This window comes from Saccostrea cucullata, unplaced genomic scaffold, assembly GCF_032062105.1.
Source record: "Saccostrea cucullata isolate Sc308-1 unplaced genomic scaffold, CSIRO_AGI_Scuc_v1 ctg1667, whole genome shotgun sequence".
NCBI lineage: Eukaryota > Metazoa > Mollusca > Bivalvia > Ostreida > Ostreidae > Saccostrea > Saccostrea cuccullata.
In genome coordinates, this window is record NW_026921914.1 from 50,875 (window position 1) to 60,848 (window position 9,974).

The following is a 9,974-nucleotide window of genomic DNA, read 5'->3' on the forward strand; positions in this document are numbered from 1 at the left end:
GTATTAATTTCACATTTGCGAGATTTATTTCCGTTTGTCGGCGTAGTACCCATTTTTTCTAATACGTCGTTTTTAAATTTTAAAATATTTGCAAGTGTTATTGACATTTTTATACCATGCCAATATCGGCAAAGTATGGTACTAGAAAGAATATATGAACACAGATGGATTATATTTATCTTAACGGTGGGACAAGTGTTTAAGTGATTCTGTTATAGTAATTTTCGAAAATATTAGATATGGATAAATGTGTGTAGTTTATTCATAAGTTTGCTTTGACGTGATTTATTAGTTCTCATTAATACTCATAAGATATGAAAGTATTCAAAATTCCACCTTTTATTAATTTTTATTATAAAATCCTACAAACCTGATTTTTTTGTTTTGTTTTTTTTCTTCCAGACCCTGTCAGAGTTACGTGGGTAGAATTTTTTGTATTCAACAGTTGACACGTATACGATGGTCAATATCAGCCTGTCTAAAATAAATTTCACACGACCTATAATTTTGTCTTTTGTACATGTGCATTTCTTGAAATCTGTACAGCAAAACTCCGTTATAACTAAGTCACTGGGACGTATGAAATTACTTCGCTATATCCGCAATTCGTTATAACTGTATAAGAAATTCATTAATTTTTTATAGCTGGGGGTCCAATATGATTTCACTATATCCGTGTTCGTACTAAACGAGTTTTGCTGTACATGTACAGAAATATATAAAGTAAACACGGTTTTTAACTTGTCTTTTGTGCATGTACATTTCTTGAAATTTGTATCGCTATAACCATGATAACAGCAAACAACAAATATTTTAAACAAAACCAATATATCTGCATGTGCTAGGCATTAAAGTATTTGTGATTTGATTACAAATGCGATTTGGACACAAAAGAAACTTCTGTTGGATCCCTGATGAAGGTGGGGCCCTGATTTAGATTTTTAACACATTAATACGACATCAAACTGCCGAAACGTATTGCTGTTATAACAATACTGTCAATAAGCTAAAACCTATTTATGTCTTCTAATGCTTATAGGCAAGATCACCGCAGCTTGTTTTTGCTAATTTTGTAAAGTCAAATAAAACACTTTGATGTTGATGAAAAATGTCATTTATTAAAATGACGGTATAAATGTGAACAATTTAACAAACAAGAAGGGGGATCAGATTCACAAGCTTTGCTTATCAGTTACGTAAAATATGATAATGTCTGATCCCCCAAAACTGACTATAAAAAAGTATCTGTAAGACAAGACAATCAAAACATCATATTAAAAAGTTAGCAAATAGATGGCACATCAAAATAAAATAGGCAAACATCACAAGAAAAAGTTGGCAAAAAGATGGTACATCAAAGACACAAACAAAACCTCAAAAGAAAAAGTTTGCAAAAAGATCATAATCAAAACCAAATACATGAAAGCGTAAAACAATTGAGTAAAAACTATAATATAATATAAATTTTACATGACACATTAATGATCATATTAAGGGATAGGAATGTTGGGGTGGAGGTGGGTCTTCAAAATAGACGTGCTTCATGTTAGCGGTGGTGAGCGCGCGAGTGTGAATGACTCGCTGAGCTGACCACGTGACCTTACACATTCCATTACAATTAGGCAAGGCGTGGATCTGAGAATTTTCACAATTTACTAACGTAAATGTTTCCGAAAACCTCCAAACGAATTATCGCATTAAATACATAAATACAATTATTATTCTAATAATTGCTGTTTTATGTCTTCTAATGCTTATAGGCAAGATCACCGCAGCTTGTTTTTGCTAATTTTGTAAAGTCAAATAAAACACTTTGATGTTGATGAAAAATGTCATTTATTAAAATGACGGTATAAATGTGAACAATTTAACAAACAAGAAGGGGGATCAGATTCACAAGCTTTGCTTATCAGTTACGTAAAATATGATAATGTCTGATCCCCCAAAACTGACTATAAAAAAGTATCTGTAAGACAAGACAATCAAAACATCATATTAAAAAGTTAGCAAATAGATGGCACATCAAAATAAAATAGGCCACAAGATGTGATATGCAGGTCACATCCATGTAAGATGTGACATGCAAATCACATCCGTGCCATCCAAGGTGAGCTTGCACAAATCAAATCTATATGAAGGCAGTTAATCACTGGCCTCTCCAAACATCTTAAAGTAATGAAATGAAAAACAAAATTCTACCTTTCATTAATTATTCCATTACCAGTTATCACTAAAATGTAGTTACATGTCAAATAATGGAGGAAATACCGGTATTAATATAATCTCCGAGCAATGTTAATAAATAACAATATTGAGTAATACATGTAAGTATGGAAGAAAACTAATTTCAGAGAAAATGACATATCGAAAAATATTGTTTATTGAGCCAGCAAGTAAGCAAAGTCAGACGAGGAGTATTTAGATATCCAACAGCAGGTATTCACTGACCTGTCAATGTGGGAATTAACATGTTCCTTACGGTATTTTTAATTGTAAGAGTAGAACAAAACAGCAGTGAAATCACTGACCTGTATTTAAACTACATCCTAATATTTAACTATTTATCATGAATATAACAAAACAGCAGTTAAATCACTGACCTGTATTTACACTACATACTTAGTGAGTATCAAAATATTTATCGTGAGTATAACAAAACAGCAGTTAAATCGCTGACTTGCATTTAAATTACATCCTAATATCTTACTAATTTTCACGAGTAGAACAAAACAGCAGTTAAATCACTGACCTGTATTTAAACCACATCACAGTATCTAAGTATTTATCATGAATAGAACAGAACTGCAGTTAAACACCGACTCGCAATTAAACTACATTCTAGAACAAACATAGTAATTAAATGCTATATTATTATTATTATTATTATTTTTATTCATTTATAATTATTTATTTATTTTTTATTCATTTATTTCTTTATTTATTTATTTTTAAGTGGAACAAAACAATAATTAACATTGACTAATATTTGATCTTCGGACCTATATTGTAGTTCCCTCCATTTGAGATCAAGGTACAATTAAATTACTGTACATACTTTAGTTCCACAAAACAGGTATAATAAATTGAGAGAATTATGAAGATTGAAGAAGAATCATGCGGAGAGTGTTCATGAGGAGGACACACGGTCAGATATCATTCTACTTATTACAACCTTGAATTATTTAACTTTATATCTATGCGAGTGTTTATTTTATTTATTTATTTATTTATTTATTTTTTTTTTTATTTTTTTATTATTATTATTATTTTTTTTTTTTATTTTAAACCAGTTTTAAGAGTATCTTCCAAATTGTAATTTTTTTTTTTTTTTTTTTTTTTTTTTTTTTAAATTTGTATCAGAAATTCAACAAATATAAACAACCCCAAAATATTTGCATAACAGCCCTTTCTCTTGGAACTGTCGGACCCAAGAGGTTGTATCCATTAATTCCATGAAGTATGCCCTTTTAATGGAGGAATCTACCATACTTCTACTCCAAAAAGTATAAAGAAGTTTTGCACGATGAAGGTTAATTCATTATGTTCCTAAGCGTTTTGGATAGAGTGTAACATTCCTAGATTAATTTCAATTTCTTTATTGATTCACCAAACATGTTGGCATACAACCATGTTACATATAAAAGACAAGTAATAAAATACATACATGCAAGTGGTTAGATTAAACTAAATTCACCATGTAATATTGTGTCAATTGAAAAGTTGGTTCTAAAGATCAGAATTTATTGTAAATCTAAAAATCTAAATTTCACAAATTTGGAACAACTTTCGTAGATGGAATACAAAACTGAAAAACACAATAATGTTCCTAGATTGCCTTCCTTACAAACTCACAAATCGGTTCTTTGACAACTCTGCCTACTTTCAAACTGACCGGCCAATTAAAATTAAGGATAGAAAATTTCATGAGCATAGGGAATCCGTAAGACATTAATTTACCACACTGAAATTATGTAGAGCTAAGCATAGCAAATTCAAAGAACGCAATCCTAGGATCTAACCATAAATTTGATAACAAGAATAAGTTTATAACATTGCTATCGTCAGACAGGAAAGAGATGTCAAGAATGAAATACTGCCACCATGTGCAAAAATGCCCTTCCTAAACATCAAAAGAAAACGGATTATCTTTCAACTACAGATGTCAAACAAGACTGAAAATTTATAGAACATTTATATAAATAAATGATTGAGAAAATTTTACATGGGGTTAATTAATGCAAATCAATATTTAAAGATAAAGACCGCAGAAACGTACAATGTCTTCAAAATAGACGTGCTTCATGTTAGCGGTGGTGAGCGCGCGAGTGTGAATGACTCGCTGAGCTGACCACGTGACCTTACACATTCCATTACAATTAGGCAAGGCGTGGATCTGAGAATTTTCACAATTTACTAACGTAAATGTTTCCGAAAACCTCCAAACGAATTATCGCATTAAATACATAAATACAATTATTATTCTAATAATTGCTGTTTCAAAACGATGTTAATATTGAAAAGAAAGAAGAAAGATCGCAGCACTGTGTCGGTTCCTTTAAAAGAATTGCATGGCTGATGGGTGTTGCCTACATGCACTTATTGTTTGAAAGGTATCGGAAGTCAAGTGCAAGAATCGGATGAAAGCTAATTATGCCCTCCATTTATCTTATGCTAGACAAATGCCTGTATTGTAAAGAATGCGCGAAAACCAGTTCCCATTTGGTCCAGCAGCTTTGTTAATTTTTACTTCCTTAAATGTACTTGGCCACAGATTTGAAGTTAATTTTTTCTCTATAATATTACGAATTATATATTTTAATAGCATTTCACACAAAAATTAATTAAAAATCTTATTTCATTTAAAAGTCATTAAAACTTCAAATTTTTTGGCGGGTTTGATTGACACATCCTTATAGGTTGTGTTATATTATTTAGACAGGTACGTCGGTCATTGTAGTACAATTCATGATACATGAAACATTTTTGATATTATGTAGATGTCACACTGGTGCAATAATTGTCATTTTTAAATTAAAAAGACGGCCACAACTCATCCAGAAATGGTAAATTATTTTTATTTTATATTAACAGACTCTCTCCTGCACCTGTTAATTGGCGGGTGAACTCTGCCAACTGGCGATAAACACAAACAATTCCTCATCAATAAAGAAAAAAATAATCATACACTCTTTTCTTCAATAAAAACAATATACATTACTTTCGCGTAGAATTTTCCAATCAAAAAACGATTGCAACTTTCACTTTGGTACCATCAATCTTGTCGTTTTTTGTAAAAGATATAAGGAACAATAAAACCATCGGCATAATAAAATCATCCGTAATAGAATATAAAATATAGCAATCTCAACAATTTTCTCTATATAATCCTTCATGGAAGCGACTGTAATTATAGTTAAAAAAGACAGATGTCAAATGAACAGAATGGAATTTTGATACCTAATTTGTTCGTTACCTCCTTACTGTGCAAAAGCAAAACAATCCGCCATATTTGGTCGCTCTACAAACATTACAAAGAACACGATCTATAGGTATCACCTTAAAATTCTTATTTTCAGAAGTAATGTAAACCTTGACGACATGTTTCTCCAGTGAACTTTTTAATGTGTCGTTGTTATATATCCAATTCATAATTATACAATTTTAAAGTTGCCGGAAATGTTAATGAAAAGAAATGCAACATACAATTTGATATGGACTATTTATTAAAAGTGCTTTCCAAAAGAATTATATAGTAAAAACTATTCCCTGGTATCTTGCAAAAATGCCTTTAATGTACCTCAATTTTTCGGGGGCGGAAACTTGTTAATAAAAGCAGTTACACTTCAGCGACAAATTCTAGTGGAATACATATATCAGCGTATCGTCAATCCTAAATTCACGAAAATATTATCAAAAAGAGAATGTACTGCATATTTTTTTTAAACTTCTAAGGTTTTAGGAGGCATAAGAATATAAATGTTGATTCTTTTCAATTGCTTAATGTATTCTTTATAAATGTTATCTGATATTGTATATTATAGACATTTGTTATGATAACATTTTGCACCTCATCATTATAGGCACTACATACTTATAACAACAATTACTTTAGGAGAATTATGTTCAGTAATATATATTGATTGGAGAGTGCGCACTAATATATAAAAAAGTAATTTTTATATACATAGTATGGAAAATTAAATCACTATAATCAAAATTCATTTTTAATTTTTGAACCTAAAAAACCCTATAATCATATTAAGACGCTTGGCGATGGAGAGCTGCAACTCGGCACTTAAGTAAATAGAGCAAGGAGCGATTACATCGTGCCATTACCTACTACGACACAGAAAATTGATGTACTAGAACTGTCTCATCTTACTGTCTCAAAAGGACCCCTTTTACACGTCTCTGAGTGGGATTGGCACGTTCGATGTAAAGATCAAATTCTTATCCACAAACACTGTAGCCACGGCATCTTCGACGAAACCGCGATTTATTGTTGTTTTCTATCTGAAAGAAGGATTTTCAATAACTAAATATTACACCTTGACACTTTTAAAATTCTTTTTTTCTCTTTAACTCTGACTTTCTCAAAATATACAATTAAAGAAAAAACACTTTATCTTATCATGTATTAATATTAACAAACTAAATAACGTTATTTGGTTGACACCCTTTTGGTAAAACATCCCTTTTATTTTTTTACTTTAATCAAAGTAACTTTTATGATTTGAAACAGCTGCAGATACTGCAACAACAAAAACAACAGTACAGTCTACTCCGACAGTGTCATCAACAAAATCACCAGACATAACAACAAGAAACGTGTCATCTACAGCAGGACTAATTACGTCAACCATGCAATCCTCTACAATAACTGATGAGGATACCACAGAGTACTCCATAAAAAGTAATGCATGATCTTGAAGTATATTCCAGCCATACTTTCAGATTAATTCTTTTCATTTTCAAATAAGAAAAATGTTTTTGTTTTCTTTCAGAGGTTAACTTAACAGTAGAAATAATGAAAAGTTCACCATACCTCGTGGGAGATTTTGGTCATCTGAGCTGTGTTTTTGATTACAAATTTTCCAACTTTTCATGGTCGAGTCCCTCATTTTCGTGGACTAAAGATGGACAGAACCTGACCCTGTCTGATTTTGTAATAAGTCAAGAATGTAATGGTCACAGATGTGAATCTCTACTCAACATGACAACAGTGGACTTTCAACACGAAGGTAGGACTCTGATATTTGCTTGAAATAAAATATTGTAACAACATTGAATGGAATCCTAGGTGAAAGGATTTGTAAAGCGTAGAAGAACTTGGGGATCAATTTCACTTAAACCATGTATTTTCATCTATTAAGTTTAAATAAAAAAGATATTCAGAAAACACGTCATTAATGGTTAAAAAAACTAAGAGTTATTTGACAAGATAATTTTACCAACATTTCGATGTTTTAAAAAAAATCAGAACTTAATTAAGCAAGAAAAATTTCTTGTCAGGTGAATATGCCTGTGAAGCAGTATTGGATGAGTTGGACTTCTACGGCACTGGTACAGCAAATGCTTCTGTTAAGGTCTTGGAAAAACCTATCATTGTAATGGAACCTAATGTCACCACTGTCCAAAAGTATGAAAATATCTCAATCAGTTGTTACATTCTAAACGAAGACAAAGCCTATCTTCTTCAAAATGATTCCTTGAAGTGGTGTTTTGCTGATAGCAGTGAAATAGCAGAAAGTAAGTCATTCTGTGAACAACAGTTATTTAGAATGACATTCTAAATTTGATGAGATACATGTATTGGTAGATAACACATAGAAGTGAAATAATAATTAAGAATATTGGAGAAAATCTATTTGACTTACTTAGATGCATGTATCAACTACCAAAATAAACCTCGAGGAGCTACTTTTTCTTTTGCTATTTTTCCTTCCAGTAAATAACAGCACTAACTTGAGGCAGTCCTATTTCTTTGAAATGAGGAAATCCGTGTCAATTAATTGTGGATTCAACCACTGCTTGACGGCAGGAAAAACAATCAATATTACAATGGTTCCGAAAGGTTAGTCTTATTATCTCATGTTCTGGAAATTTTACATCTTGCCATTCAATTATTGTAGTCATTGTGAAAGATTGAATAAAATCTGGCATTGTGAAAGTTTTGCAACAAACTTCACAACTGTTCCCTACCCTCTGCAGCTATGAGCTTATTTTTACAATTCATCTGATCAAGTCAAAAACATTTGAAGCATGCTGACAATAATTTTTCAATCTTTAACTCATATTTATTTAGAGAAGGACCACCAATGTTTGGGTACATGAGGCCAAATTTAAATCCTGCTCTAAGGATTTTAAAAGTCTTAATCAGGAGGAAATCCATGCTTTTGTTTTCTTTCAGAGGTTAACTTAACAGTAGAAATAATGAAAAGTTCACCATACCTCGTGGGAGATTTTGGTCATCTGAGCTGTGTTTTTGATTACAAATTTTCCAACTTTTCATGGTCGAGTCCCTCATTTTCGTGGACTAAAGATGGACAGAACCTGACCCTGTCTGATTTTGTAATAAGTCAAGAATGTAATGGTCACAGATGTGAATCTCTACTCAACATGACAACAGTGGACTTTCAACACGAAGGTAGGACTCTGATATTTGCTTGAAATAAAATATTGTAACAACATTGAATGGAATCCTAGGTGAAAGGATTTGTAAAGCGTGGAAGAACTTAGGGATCAATTTCACTTAAACCATGTAATTTCATCTACTAAGTTTAAATAAAAAAAGATATACAGAAAACACGTCATTAATGGTTAAAAAAACTAAGAGTTATTTGACAAGATTATTTTACCAACATTTCGATGTTTAAAAAAAAAAATTAAGAACTTAATTAAGCAAGAAAAAATTCTTGTCAGGTGAATATGCCTGTGAAGCAGTATTGGATGAGTTGGACTTCTACGGCACTGGTACAGCAAATGCTTCTGTTAAGGTCTTGGAAAAACCTATCATTGTAATGGAACCTAATGTCACCACTGTCCAAAAGTATGAAAATATCTCAATCAGTTGTTACATTCTAAACGAAGACAAAGCCTATCTTCTTCAAAATGATTCCTTGAAGTGGTGTTTTGCTGATAGCAGTGAAATAGCAGAAAGTAAGTCATTCTGTGAACAACAGTTATTTAGAATGACATTCTAAATTTGATGAGATACATGTATTGGTAGATAACACATAGAAGTGAAATAATAATTAAGAATATTGGAGAAAATCTATTTGACTTACTTAGATGCATGTATCAACTACCAAAATAAACCTCGAGGAGCTACTTTTTCTTTTGCTATTTTTCCTTCCAGTAAATAACAGCACTAACTTGAGGCAGTCCTATTTCTTTGAAATGAGGAAATCCGTGTCAATTAATTGTGGATTCAACCACTGCTTGACGGCAGGAAAAACAATCAATATTACAATGGTTCCGAAAGGTTAGTCTTATTATCTCATGTTCTGGAAATTTTACATCTTGCCATTCAATTATTGTAGTCATTGTGAAAGATTGAATAAAATCTGGCATTGTGAAAGTTTTGCAACAAACTTCACAACTGTTCCCTACCCTCTGCAGCTATGAGCTTATTTTTACAATTCATCTGATCAAGTCAAAAACATTTGAAGCATGCTGACAATAATTTTTCAATCTTTAACTCATATTTATTTAGAGAAGGACCAACAATGTTTGGGTACATGAGGCCAAATTTAAATCCTGCTCTAAGGATTTTAAAAGTCTTAGTCAGGAGGAAATCCATGCTTTTGTTTTCTTTCAGAGGTTAACTTAACAGTAGAAATAATGAAAAGTTCACCATACCTCGTGGGAGATTTTGGTCATCTGAGCTGTGTTTTTGATTACAAATTTTCCAACTTTTCATGGTCGAGTCCCTCATTTTCGTGGACTAAAGATGGACAGAACCTGACCCTGTC

At 31.7% G+C, this 9,974-nt stretch overlaps 1 long non-coding RNA gene across 1 annotated transcript; it reads right to left on the reverse strand.

Annotated features, from left to right (window-relative positions):
• Window positions 1-1,091: 1,091 nt before the first annotated feature.
• On the reverse strand, window positions 1,092-3,578 carry LOC134260904 (uncharacterized). The gene is made up of 2 exons (XR_009990662.1): window positions 2,601-3,578; window positions 1,092-2,528 (listed from the first exon to the last, which is right to left on the reverse strand). It is a non-coding gene; the product is annotated as an uncharacterized LOC134260904 (long non-coding RNA).
• Window positions 3,579-9,974: the final 6,396 nt, after the last annotated feature.